Source organism: Anser cygnoides, chromosome 2, assembly GCF_040182565.1.
Source record: "Anser cygnoides isolate HZ-2024a breed goose chromosome 2, Taihu_goose_T2T_genome, whole genome shotgun sequence".
NCBI classification, from domain to species: Eukaryota; Metazoa; Chordata; class Aves; order Anseriformes; family Anatidae; genus Anser; species Anser cygnoides.
The window spans coordinates 64,957,162-64,970,445 of NC_089874.1; the positions used below are offsets into that span (position 1 = coordinate 64,957,162).

The following is a 13,284-nucleotide window of genomic DNA, read 5'->3' on the forward strand; positions in this document are numbered from 1 at the left end:
CTGTGGTGCAAGAGCACTCTCTGGACTCACTGCACTGCATCCCCAGTGGTGCTAGTGCACTCTGTGGACTCACTGCAGTGCATCCCCAGTGGAGCGCGTGCACTCTCTGGACTCACTGAAGTGCATCCCCAGTGGTGCCAGTGCACTCTCTGGACTCACTTCAGTGCATCCCCAGTGGTGCCAGTACACTCTCTGGACTCACTGCAGTGCATCCCCAGTGGTGCCAGTGCACTCTCTGGACTCACTGCAGTGCATCCCCAGTGGAGCCAGTGCACTCTCTGGACTCATTGCAGTGCATCTGCAGTGGTGCCATTGCACTCTCTGGACTCACTGCACTGCATCTCCAGTGGTGCCAGTGCACTCTCTGGACTCACTGCACTGCATCCCCAGTGCTGCCAGTGCACTCTCTTGAGTCACTGCACTGCATCCCCTGTGGTGCAAGAGCACTCTCTGGACTCACAGCAGTGCATCCCCAGTGGTGCCAGTGCACTCTCTGGACTCACTGCACTGCATCACCAGTGGTGCCAGTGCACTCTCTGGACTCACTGCACTGCATCCCCAGTGGTGCTAGTGCACTGTGTGGACTCACTGTACTGCATCCCCAGTGGTGCCAGTGCAATCTCTGGACTCACTGCAGTGCATCCCCAGTGGTGCCAGTGCACTCTCAGGACTCACTGCACTGCATCCCCAGTGGTGCCAGTGCACTCTCTGGACTCACTGCACTGCATCCCCAGTAGTGACCGTGCACTCTCTGGACTCACTGCAGTGCATCCCCAGTGGTGCCAGTGCACTCTCTGGACTTACTGCACTGCATCCCCAGTAGTGCCAGTGCACTCTCTGGACTCACTGCACTGCATCCCCAGTGGTGCCAGTGCACTCACTGGATTCACTGCAGTGCATCCCCAGTGGTGCCAGTGCACTCTCTGGACTCACTGCACTGCATCCCCAGTGGTGCCAGTGCACTCTGTGGACTCACTGTACTGCATCCCCAGTGGTGACAGAGCACTCTCTGGACTCACTGCAGTGCATCCACAGTGGTGCCAGTGCACTCTCTGGACTCACTGCAGTGCATCCCCACTGGTGCCAGTGCACTCTCTGGACTCACTGCAGTGCATCCCCAGTGGTGCCAGTGCAGTCTCTGGAGTAACTGCAGTGCATCCCCACTGGTGCCAAAGCACTCTCTGGACTCACTGCAGTGCATCCCCAGTGGTGCCACTGCACTCTCTGGACTCACTGCAGTGCATCCCCAGTGGTGCCAGTGCACTCTCTGGACTCATTGAAGTGCATTCTCAGTGGTGCCAGTGCACTCTTTGGACTCACTGCAGTGCATCCCCAGTGGTGCCAGTACACTCACTGGACTCACTGCACTGCATCCCCAGTGGTGCCAGTTCACTCTCTGGACACAATAAACTGCATCACCAGTGGTGCCACTGCACTCTCTGGACTCACTGCACTGCTTCCCCAGTGGTGCCAGTGCACTCACTGGACTCACTGCAGTGCATCCCCACTGGTGCCAGTGCACTCTCTCGACTCACTGCAGTGCATCCCCAGTGGTGCCAGTGCACTCTCTGGACTCACTGCACTGCATCCCCAGTGGTGCCAGTGCGCTCTCTGGAGTCACAGCACTGCATCCCCAGTGGTGCCAGTGCAAATCTCTGGACTCACTGCGCTGCATCCCCATTGGTGCCAGTGCACTCTCTGGACTCACTGCACTGCATCCCCGGTGGTGCCAGTGCAGTCTCTGGAGTAACTGCACTGCATCCCCACTGGTGCCAAAGCACTCTCTGGACTCCCAGCACCGCATCCCCAGTGGTGCCAGTGCACTCTCTGGACTCACTGCACTGCATCCCCAGTGGTGCCAGTGCACTCTCTGGACTCACTGTACTGCATACCCACTGGTGCCAGTGCACTCTGTGGACTCACTGTACTGCATCCCCAGTGGTGACAGTGCACTCTCTGGACACACTGCAGTGCATCCCCAGTGGTGCCAGTGCACTCTCTGGACTCACTGCACTGCATCCCCAGTGGTGCCAGTGCACTCTGTGGACTCACTGCACTGAAGCCCCAGTGGTGCCAGTGCACTCTCTGGACTCACTGCAGTGCATCCCCAGTGGTGCCAGTGCACTCTCTGGACTCAATGCAGTGCATCCCCAGTGGTGCCAGTGCACTCTCTGGACTCACTGCAGGGCATCCCCAGTGGTGCCAGTGCACTCTCTGGACTCACTGCAGTGCATCCCCAGTGGTGTTGTGCACTCTCTGGACTCACTGTACTGCACCCCCAGTGGTGCCAGTGCACTCACTGGACTGACTGCACTGCATCCCCAGTGGTGCCAGTGCACTCTCTGGACTCACTGCACTGCATCCCCACTGGTGCCAGTGTGCTCTCTGGACTCACTGCACTGCATCCCCAGTGGTGCCAGTGCACTCACTGGACTCACTGGACACATCACCAGTGGTGCCAGTGCACTCTCTGGACTCACTGCAGTGCATCCCCAGTGGTGCCAGTGCACTCTCTGGACTCACTGCACTGCATCCCCAGTGGTGCCAGTGTACTCTCTGGACTCACTGCAGTGCATCCCCAGTGGTGCCAGTGCACTCTCTGGACTCACTGCACTGCATCCCCACTGGTGCCAGTGCACTCTCTGGACTCACTGAAGTGCATCCCCAGTTGTGCCAGTGCACTCTCTGGACTCAATGCACTGCATCCCCAGTGGTGCCAGTGCAATCTCTGGACTCACTGCACTGCATCCCCAGTGGTGCCAGTGCAATCTCTGGACTCACTGTAGTGCATCCCCAGTGGTGCCAGTGCACTCTCTGGACTCACTGCAGTGCATCCCCAGTGTTGCCAGTGCACTCTCTGGACTCACTGTACTGTATCACCAGTGGTGCCAGTGCACTCTCTGGACTCACTGCAGTGCATTCCCAGTGGTGCCAGTGCACTCTTTGGACTCACTGCACTGCAGCCCCATTGGTGCCAGTGCACTCTCTGGACTCACTGCACTGCATCACAGGTGGTGCCAGTGCACTCTCTGGACTCACTGCACTGCATCCCCAGTGGTGCCAGTGCACTCTCTGGACTCACTGCACTGCATCCCCAGTGGTGCCAGTGCACTCTCTGCACTCACTTCTCTGCATTCCCAGTGGTGCCAGTGAAGTCTCTGGACTCACTGCACTGCATCCCCAGTGGTGCCAGTGCAATCTCTGGACTCACTGCAGTGCATCACCAGTGGTGCCAGTGCACTCTCTGGACTCACTGCAGTGCATCCCCAGTGGTGGCAGTGCACTCTCTGGATTCACTGCAGTGCATCCCCAGTGGTGCCAGTGCACTCTCTGGACTCACTGCACTGCATCCCCAGTGGTGCAAGTGCACTCTCTCGAGTCACTGCACTACATCCCCAGTGGTGCCAGTGCACTCACTGGACTCACTGTACTGCATCATCTGTGGTGCCAGTGCACTCTCTGGACTCACTGCAATGCATCCCCAGTGGTGCCAGTGCACTCTCTGGACTCACTGCACTGCATCCCCAGTGGTGCCAGTGCACTCTCTGGACTCACTGCACTGCATCCCCAGTGGTGCCAGTGCACTCTCTGGACTCACTGCACTGCATCCCCAGTGGTGCCAGTGCGCTCTCTGGAGTCACAGCACTGCATCCCCAGTGGTGCCAGTGCAAATCTCTGGACTCACTGCACTGCATCCCCAGTGGCGCCAGTGCACTCTCTGGACTCACTGCACTGCATCCCCGGTGGTGCCAGTGCAGTCTCTGGAGTAACTGCACTGCATCCCCACTGGTGCCAAAGCACTCTCTGGACTCCCAGCAACGCATCCCCAGTGGTGCCAGTGCACTCTCTGGACTCACTGCACTGCATGCCCAGTGGTGCCAGTGCACTCTCTGGACTCACTGTACTGCATACCCACTGGTGCCAGTGCACTCTGTGGTCTCACTGTACTGCATCCCCAGTGGTGACAGTGCACTCTCTGGACTCACTGCAGTGCATCCCCAGTGGTGCCAGGGCACTCTCTGGACTCACTGCACTGCATCCCCAGTGGTGCCAGTGCACTCTCTTGACTCACTGCACTGAAGCCCCAGTGGTGCCAGTGCACTCTCTGGACTCACTGCAGTGCATCCCCAGTGGTGCCAGTGCACTCTCTGGACTCACTGCACTGCATCCCCAGTGGTGCCAGTGCACTCTCTGGACTCACTGCAGGGCATCCCCAGTGGTGCCAGTGCACTCTCTGGACTCACTGCACTGCATCCCCAGTGGTGCCAGTGCACTCTCTGGACTCACTGTACTGCACCCCCAGTGGTGCCAGTGCACTCACTGGACTGACTGCACTGCATCCCCAGTGGTGCCAGTGCACTCTCTGGACTCACTGCACTGCATCCCCACTGGTGCCAGAGCACTCTCTGGACTCACTGCACTGCATCCCCAGTGGTGCCAGTGCACTCACTGGACTCACTGGACACATCACCAGTGGTGCCAGTGCACTCTCTGGACTCAATGCACTGCATCCCCAGTGGTGCCAGTGCACTCTCTGGACTCACTGCAGTGCATCCCCAGTGGTGCCAGTGCAATCTCTGGACTCACTGTAGTGCATCCCCAGTGGTGCCAGTGCACTCTCTGGACTCACTGCAGTGCATCCCCAGTGTTGCCAGTGCACTCTCTGGACTCACTGTACTGCATCACCAGTGGTGCCAGTGCACTCTCTGGACTCACTGCAGTGCATTCCCAGTGGTGCCAGTGCACTCTTTGGACTCACTGCACTGCAGCCCCATTGGTGCCAGTGCACTCTCTGGACTCACTAAACTGCATCACAGGTGGTGCCAGTGCACTCTCTGGACTCACTGCACTGCATCCCCAGTGGTGCCAGTGCACTCTCTGGACTCACTGCACTGCATCCCCAGTGGTGCCAGTGCACTCTCTGCACTCACTTCTCTGCATCCCCAGTGGTGCCAGTGCAATCTCTGGACTCACTGCAGTGCATCACCAGTGGTGCCAGTGCACTCTCTGGACTCACTGCACTGCATCCCCAGTGGTGGCAGTGCACTCTCTGGATTCACTGCAGTGCATCCCCAGTGGTGCCAGTGCACTCTCTGGACTCACTGCACTGCATCCCCAGTGGTGCAAGTGCACTCTCTCGAGTCACTGCACTACATCCCCAGTGGTGCCAGTGCACTCACTGGACTCACTGTACTGCATCATCTGTGGTGCCAGTGCACTCTCTGGACTCACTGCAATGCATCCCCAGTGGTGCCAGTGCACTCTCTGGACTCACTGCACTGCATCCCCAGTGGTGCCAGTGCACTCTCTGGACTCACTGCACTGTATCCCCAGTGGTGCCAGTGCACTCACTGGATTCACTGCAGTGCATCCCCAGTGGTGCCAGTGCACTCTCTGGACTCACTGCACTGCATCCCCAGTGGTGCCAGTGCACTCTGTGGACTCACTGCACTGCATCCCCAGTGGTGACAGTGTACTCTCTGGACTCACTGCACTGCATCCCCAGTGGTGACAGTGCACTCTCTGGACTCACTGCAGTGCATCCCCAGTGGTGCCAGTGCACTCTCTAGAGTAACTGCAGTGCATCCCCACTGGTGCCAAAGCACTCTCTGGACTCCCGGCACTGCATCCCCAGTGGTGCCAGTGCACTCTCTGGACTCACTGCACTGCATCCCCAGTGGTGCCAGTGCACTCTCTGGAGTCACAGCACTGCATCCCCAGTGGTGCCAGTGCACTCTCTGGACTCACTGAAGTGCATCCCCAGTGGTGCCAGTGCACTCTCTGGACTCACTGAAGTGCATTCTCAGTGGTGCCAGTGCACTCTCTGGACTCACTGCACTGCATCCCCAGTGGTGCCAGTGCACTCTCTGGACTCACTGCACTGCATCCCCAGTGCTGCCAGTGCACTCTCTGGACTCACTGCACTGCATCCCCAGTGGTGCCAGTGCACTCTCTGGACTCACTGCACTGCTTCCCCAGTGGAGCCAGTGCACTCTCTGGACTCACTGCACTGCATCCCCAGTGGTGCCAGTGCACTCACTGGACTCACTGCAGTGCATCCCCACTGGTGCCAGTGCACTCTCTGGCGTCACTGCACTGCATCCCCAGTGGTGCCAGTGCACTCTCTGGACTCACTGCACTGCATCCCCAGTGGTTCCAGCGCACTCTCTGGACTCACTGCACTGCATCCCTAGTGGTGCTCGTGCACTCTGTGGACTCACTGCAGTGCATCCCCAGTGGTGCCAGTGCACTCTCTGGACTCACTGAAGTGCATTCTCAGTGGTGCCAGTGCACTCTCTGGACTCACTTCAATGCATCCCCAGTGGTGCCAGTGCACTCTCTGGACTCACTGCAGTGCATCCCCAGTGGAGCCAGTGCACTCTCTGGACTCACTGCAGTGCATCCGCAGTGGTGCCATTGCACTCTCTGGACTCACTGCAGTGCATCTCCAGTGGTGCTAGTGCACTCTCTGGACTCACTGCACTGCATCCCCAGTGCTGCCAGTGCACTCTCTTGAGTCACTGCACTGCATCCCCTGTGGTGCAAGAGCACTCTCTGGACTCACAGCAGTACATCACCAGTGGTGCCAGTGCACTCTCTGGACTCACTGCACTGCATCCCCAGTGGTGCCAGTGCACTCTCTGGACTCACTGCACTGCATCCCCAGTGGTGCTAGTGCACTGTGTGGACTCACTGTACTGCATCCCCAGTGGTGCCAGTGCAATCTCTGGACTCACTGCAGTGCATCCCCAGTGGTGCCAGTGCACTCTCAGAACTCACTGCACTGCATCCCCAGTGGTGCCAGTGCACTCTCTGGACTCACTGCACTGCATCCCCAGTAGTGACAGTGCACTCTCTGGACTCACTGCAGTGCATCCCCAGTGGTGCCAGTGTACTCTCTGGACTCACTGCACTGCATCCCCAGTAGTGCCAGTGCACTCTCTGGACTCACTGCACTGCATCCCCAGTGGTGCCAGTGCACTCACTGGATTCACTGCACTGCATCCCCAGTGGTGCAAGTGCACTCTGTGGACTCACTGCAGTGCATCCCCAGTGGTGCCAGTGCACTCTGTGGACCCACTGTACTGCATCCCCACTGGTGCCAGTGCACTCTCTGGACTCACTGCAGTGCATCCCCAGTGGTGCCAGTGCACTCTCTGGACTCACTGCAGTGCATCCCCACTGGTGCCAGTGCACTCTCTGGACTCACTGCACTGCATCCCCAGTGGTGCCAGTGCAGTTTCTGGAGTAACTGCAGTGCATCCCCACTGGTGCCAAAGCACTCTCTGGACTCACTGCAGTGCATCCCCAGTGGTGCCACTGCACTCTCTGGACTCACTGCACTGCATCCCCAGTGGTGCCAGTGCACTCTCTGGACTCATTGAAGTGCATTCTCAGTGGTGCCAGTGCACTCTCTGGACTCACTGCAGTGCATCCCCAGTGGTGCCAGTGCACTCTCTGGACTCACTGCACTGCATCCCCAGTAGTGACAGTGCACTCTCTGGACTCACTAAACTGCATCCCCAGTGGTGCCACTGCACTCTTTGGACTCACTGCACTGCTTCCCCAGTGGTGCCAGTGCACTCACTGGACTCACTGCAGTGCATCCCCACTGGTGCCAGTGCACTCTCTGGGCTCACTGCAGTGCATCCCCAGTGGTGCCAGTGCACTCTCTGGACTCACAGCACTGCATCCCCAGTGGTGCCAGTGCGCTCTCTGGAGTCACAGCACTGCATCCCCAGTGGTGCCAGTGCAATCTCTGGACTCACTGCACTGCATCCCCAGTGGTGCCAGTGCACTCTCTGGACTCACTGCACTGCATCCCCGGTGGTGCCAGTGCAGTCTCTGGAGTAACTACACTGCATCCCCACTGGTACCAAAGCACTCTCTGGACTCCCAGCACCGCATCCCCAGTGGTGCCAGTGCACTCTCTGGACTCACTGCACTGCATCCCCAGTGGTGCCAGTGCACTCTCTGGACTCACTGCACTGCATCCCCACTGGTGCCAGTGCACTCTCTGGACTCACTGCAGTGCATCCCCAGTGGTGCCACTGCACTCTCTGGACTCACTGTACTGCATCCCCAGTGGTGCCAGTGCACTCTCTGGACTCACTGAAGTGCATTCTCAGTGGTGCCAGTGCACTCTCTGGACTCACTGCACTGCATCCCCAGTGGTGCCAGTGCAATCTCTGGAGTCACTGCACTGCTTCCCCAGTGGTGCCAGTGCACTCACTGGACTGACTGCAGTGCATCCCCACTGGTGCCAGTGCACTCTCTGGACTCACTGCACTGCATCCCCAGTGGTGCCAGTGCACTCTCTGGACTCACTGCACTGCATCCCCAGTGGTGCCAGTGCACTCTCTGGACTCACTGCACTGCATCCCCAGTGGTGCCAGTGCACTCTCTGGACTCACTGCACTGCATCCCCAGTGCTGCCAGTGCACTCTCTGGACTCACTGCACTGCATCCCCAGTGGTGCCACTGCACTCTCTGGACTCACTGCACTGCTTCCCCAGTGGTGCCAGTGCACTGTCTGGACTCACTGTACTGCATCCCCAGTGGTGCCAGTGCACTCACTGGACTCACTGCAGTGCATCCCCAGTGGTGCCAGTGCACTCTCTGGAGTCACTGCACTGCATCCCCAGTGGTGCCAGTGCACTCTCTGGACTCACTGCACTGCATCCCCAGTGGTGCCAGTGCACTCTCTGGACTCACTGCACTGCATCCCCAGTGGTGCCAGTGCACTCTCTGGACTCACTGCAATGCATCCCCAGTGGTGCCAGTGCACTCTCTGGACTCACTGCACTGCATCCCCAGTGGTGCCAGTGCACTCTCTGGACTCACTGCACTGTATCCCCAGTGGTGCCAGTGCACTCACTGGATTCACTGCAGTGCATCCCCAGTGGTGCCAGTGCACTCTCTGGACTCACTGCACTGCATCCCCAGTGGTGCCAGTGCACTCTGTGGACTCACTGCACTGCATCCCCAGTGGTGACAGTGCACTCTCTGGACTCACTGCACTGCATCCCCAGTGGTGACAGTGCACTCTCTGGACTCACTGCAGTGCATCCCCAGTGGTGCCAGTGCACTCTCTGGAGTAACTTCAGTGCATCCCCACTGGTGCCAAAGCACTCTCTGGACTCCCGGCACTGCATCCCCAGTGGTGCCAGTGCACTCTCTGGACTCACTGCACTGCATCCCCAGTGGTGCCAGTGCACTCTCTGGAGTCACAGCACTGCATCCCCAGTGGTGCCAGTGCACTCTCTGGACTCACTGAAGTGCATCCTAAGTGGTGCCAGTGCACTCTCTGGACTCACTGAAGTGCATTCTCAGTGGTGCCAGTGCACTCTCTGGACTCACTGCACTGCATCCCCAGTGCTGCCAGTGCACTCTCTTGAGTCACTGCACTGCATCCCCAGTGCTGCCAGTGCACTCTCTGGACTCACTGCACTGCATCCGCAGTGGTGCCAGTGCACTCTCTGGACTCACTGCACTGCTTCCCCAGTGGAGCCAGTGCACTCTCTGGACTCACTGCACTGCATCCCCAGTGGTGCCAGTGCACTCACTGGACTCACTGCAGTGCATCCCCACTGGTGCCAGTGCACTCTCTGGCGTCACTGCACTGCATCCCCAGTGGTGCCAGTGCACTCTCTGGACTCACTGCACTGCATCCCCAGTGGTTCCAGCGCACTCTCTGGACTCACTGCACTGCATCCCCAGTGGTGCTCGTGCACTCTGTGGACTCACTGCAGTGCATCCCCAGTGGTGCCAGTGCACTCTCTGGACTCACTGCACTGCATCCCCAGTGGTGCCAGTGCACTCTCTGGACTCACTGCACTGCATCCCCAGTGGTGCTAGTGCACTGTGTGGACTCACTGTACTGCATCCCCAGTGGTGCCAGTGCAATCTCTGGACTCACTGCACTGCATCCCCAGTGGTGCCAGTGCACTCTCAGAACTCACTGCACTGCATCCCCAGTGGTGCCAGTGCACTCTCTGGACTCACTGCACTGCATCCCCAGTAGTGACAGTGCACTCTCTGGACTCACTGCAGTGCATCCCCAGTGGTGCCAGTGTACTCTCTGGACTCACTGCACTGCATCCCCAGTAGTGCCAGTGCACTCTCTTGGCTCACTGCACTGCATCCCCAGTGGTGCCAGTGCACTCACTGGATTCACTGCACTGCATCCCCAGTGGTGCAAGTGCACTCTCTGGACTCACTGCACTGCATCCCCAGTGGTGCTAGTGCACTCTGTGGACCCACTGTACTGCATCCCCACTGGTGCCAGTGCACTCTCTGGACTCACTGCAGTGCATCCCCAGTGGTGCCAGTGCACTCTCTGGACTCACTGCAGTGCATCCCCACTGGTGCCAGTGCACTCTCTGGACTCACTGCACTGCATCCCCAGTGGTGCCAGTGCAGTTTCTGGAGTAACTGCAGTGCATCCCCACTGGTGCCAGAGCACTCTCTGGACTCACTGCAGTGCATCCCCAGTGGTGCCACTGCACTCTCTGGACTCACAGCACTGCATCCCCAGTGGTGCCAGTGCGCTCTCTGGAGTCACAGCACTGCATCCCCAGTGGTGCCAGTGCAATCTCTGGACTCACTGCACTGCATCCCCAGTGGTGCCAGTGCACTCTCTGGACTCACTGCACTGCATCCCCGGTGGTGCCAGTGCAGTCTCTGGAGTAACTACACTGCATCCCCACTGGTACCAAAGCACTCTCTGGACTCCCAGCACCGCATCCCCAGTGGTGCCAGTGCACTCTCTGGACTCACTGCACTGCATCCCCAGTGGTGCCAGTGCACTCTCTGGACTCACTGCACTGCATCCCCACTGGTGCCAGTGCACTCTCTGGACTCACTGCAGTGCATCCCCAGTGGTGCCACTGCACTCTCTGGACTCACTGTACTGCATCCCCAGTGGTGCCAGTGCACTCTCTGGACTCACTGAAGTGCATTCTCAGTGGTGCCAGTGCACTCTCTGGACTCACTGCACTGCATCCCCAGTGGTGCCAGTGCAATCTCTGGACTCACTGCACTGCTTCCCCAGTGGTGCCAGTGCACTCACTGGACTGACTGCAGTGCATCCCCACTGGTGCCAGTGCACTCTCTGGACTCACTGCGCTGCATCCCCAGTGGTGCCAGTGCACTCTCTGGACTCACTGCAGGGCATCGCCAGTGCACTCTCTGGACTCACTGCAGGGCATCCCCGGTGGAGCCAGTGTACTCTCAGGACTCACTGCAGTGCATCCCCAGTGGTGCCAGTGCACTCTCTGGACTCACTGCACTGCATCCCCAGTGGTGCCACTGCACTCTCTGGACTCACTGCACTGCATCCCCCGTGGTGCCAGTGCACTCTCTGGACTCACTGCACTGCATCCCCAGTGCTGCCAGTGCACTCTCTGGACTCACTGAAGTGCATCCCCAGTGGTGCCAGTGCACTCTCTGGACTCATTGCAGTGCATTCCCGGTGGTGCCAGTGCACTCTCTGGACTCACTGCAGTGCATCCTCAGTGGTGCTAGTGTACTCTGGACTCACTGACGTGCATCCCCAGTGGTGCCAGTGCACTCTCTGGACTCACTGCACTGCATCCCCAGTGGTGCCAGTGCACTCTCTGGACTCACTGTACTGCATCCCCAGTGGTTCCAGTGCACTCTCTGGACTCACCGGACTGCACCCTGAGTGGTGCCAGTGCACTCTCTAGAGTCACTGCGCTGCATCCCCAGTGGTGCCAGTGCACTCTCTGGACTCACTGTACTGCATCCTCAGTGGTGCCAAAGCACTCTCTGGACTCCCGCCACCGCATCCCCAGTGGTTCCAGTGCACTCTCTGGACTCACTGCACTGCATCCCCAGTGGTTCCCGTGCACTCTCTGGACTCACTGCACTGCATCCCCAGTGGTACCAGTGCACTCTCTGGACTCGCGTCAATGCATCCCCAGTGGAGCTAGTGCACTCTGGACTCACTGCACTGCATCCCGAGTGGTGCCAGTGCACTCTCTGGACTCACTGCAGTGCATCCGCAGTGGTGCCAGTGCACTCTCTGGACTCACTGCACTGCATCCCCAGTGGTGCCAGTGCACTCTCTGGACTCACTGCACTGCATCCCCTGTGCTGCCAGTGCTCTCTCTGGACTCACTGCACTGCATCCACAGTGGTGCCAGTGCACTCTCTGGACTCATTGAAGTGCATTCTCAGTGGTGCCAGTGCACTCTCTGGACTCACTGCAGTGCATCCCCAGTGGTGCCAGTGCACTCTCTGGACTCACTGCACTGCATCCCCAGTAGGGACACTGCACTCTCTGGACTCACTGAAATGCATTCTCAGTGGTGCCAGTGCACTCTCTGGACTCACTGCTCTGCATCCCCAGTGGTGCTAGTGCACTCTGGACTCACGGCAGTGCATCCCCAGTGGTGCCATTGCACTCACTGCACCGCATCCCCAGTGGTGTCAGTGCACTCTGTGGACTCACTGCACTGCATCCCCAGTGGTGCCAGTGCACTCTCTGGACTCACTGCACTGCATCCCCAGTGGTGTCAGTGCACTCTCTGGACTCCCGGCACCGTATCCCCAGTGGTGCCAGTGCATTCTCTGGACTCACGGCACTGCTTCCACAGTGGTGCCAGTGCACTCTCTGGACTAACTGCAGTGCATCCCCAGTGGTGCCAAAGCACTCTCTGGACTCCCGGCACCGCATCCCCAGTGGTGCCAGTGCACTCTCTGGACTCGCGTCACTGCATCCGCAGTGGTGTCAGTGCACTCTCTGGACTCACTGCAGTGCATCCGCAGTGGTGCCAGTGCACTCTCTGGACTCACTGCAGTGCATCCCTAGTGGTGCCAGTGCACTCTCTGGACTCACTGCACTGCATCCCCACTGGACTGACTGAAGTGCATCCCCAGTGGTGTCAGTGCACTCTCTGGAGTCACTGCGCTGCATCCCCAGTGGTGCAAGTGCACTCCCTGGACTCACTGCACCGCATTCCCAGTGGTGACAGTGAAGTCTTTGTACTCACTGCACTCCATCCCCACTGGTGCCTTTGCACTCCCTGGACTCACTGCACTGCTCCAGCCGCGGCAGCCGCTCCAGACGCGGTAGCCCTCCAGCCGTGGCAGCCGCTCCACTCGGTAGCGGCTGGAGCGGCTGCCGCGTTTGGAGCGGCTGGACCGGCTGCCGCGGCTGGAGCGGCTGCCGCGGATGTAGAGGCTGGCGCGGCTGGAGGGGCTGGAGCGGCTGCCGCGGCTGGAGCGGCTGGAGCAGCTGCCGCGGCTGGAGCGTCTGCC

The 13,284-nt window shown here is 59.3% G+C and overlaps 1 long non-coding RNA gene across 1 annotated transcript in view; it reads right to left on the reverse strand.

Moving 5' to 3' along the window:
- The window catches only part of LOC136789898 (uncharacterized), a 301,025-nt gene that overhangs the window by 184,466 nt on the left and 103,275 nt on the right, over positions 1-13,284 (reverse strand). The gene's annotated exons all lie outside the window — the stretch shown is intronic.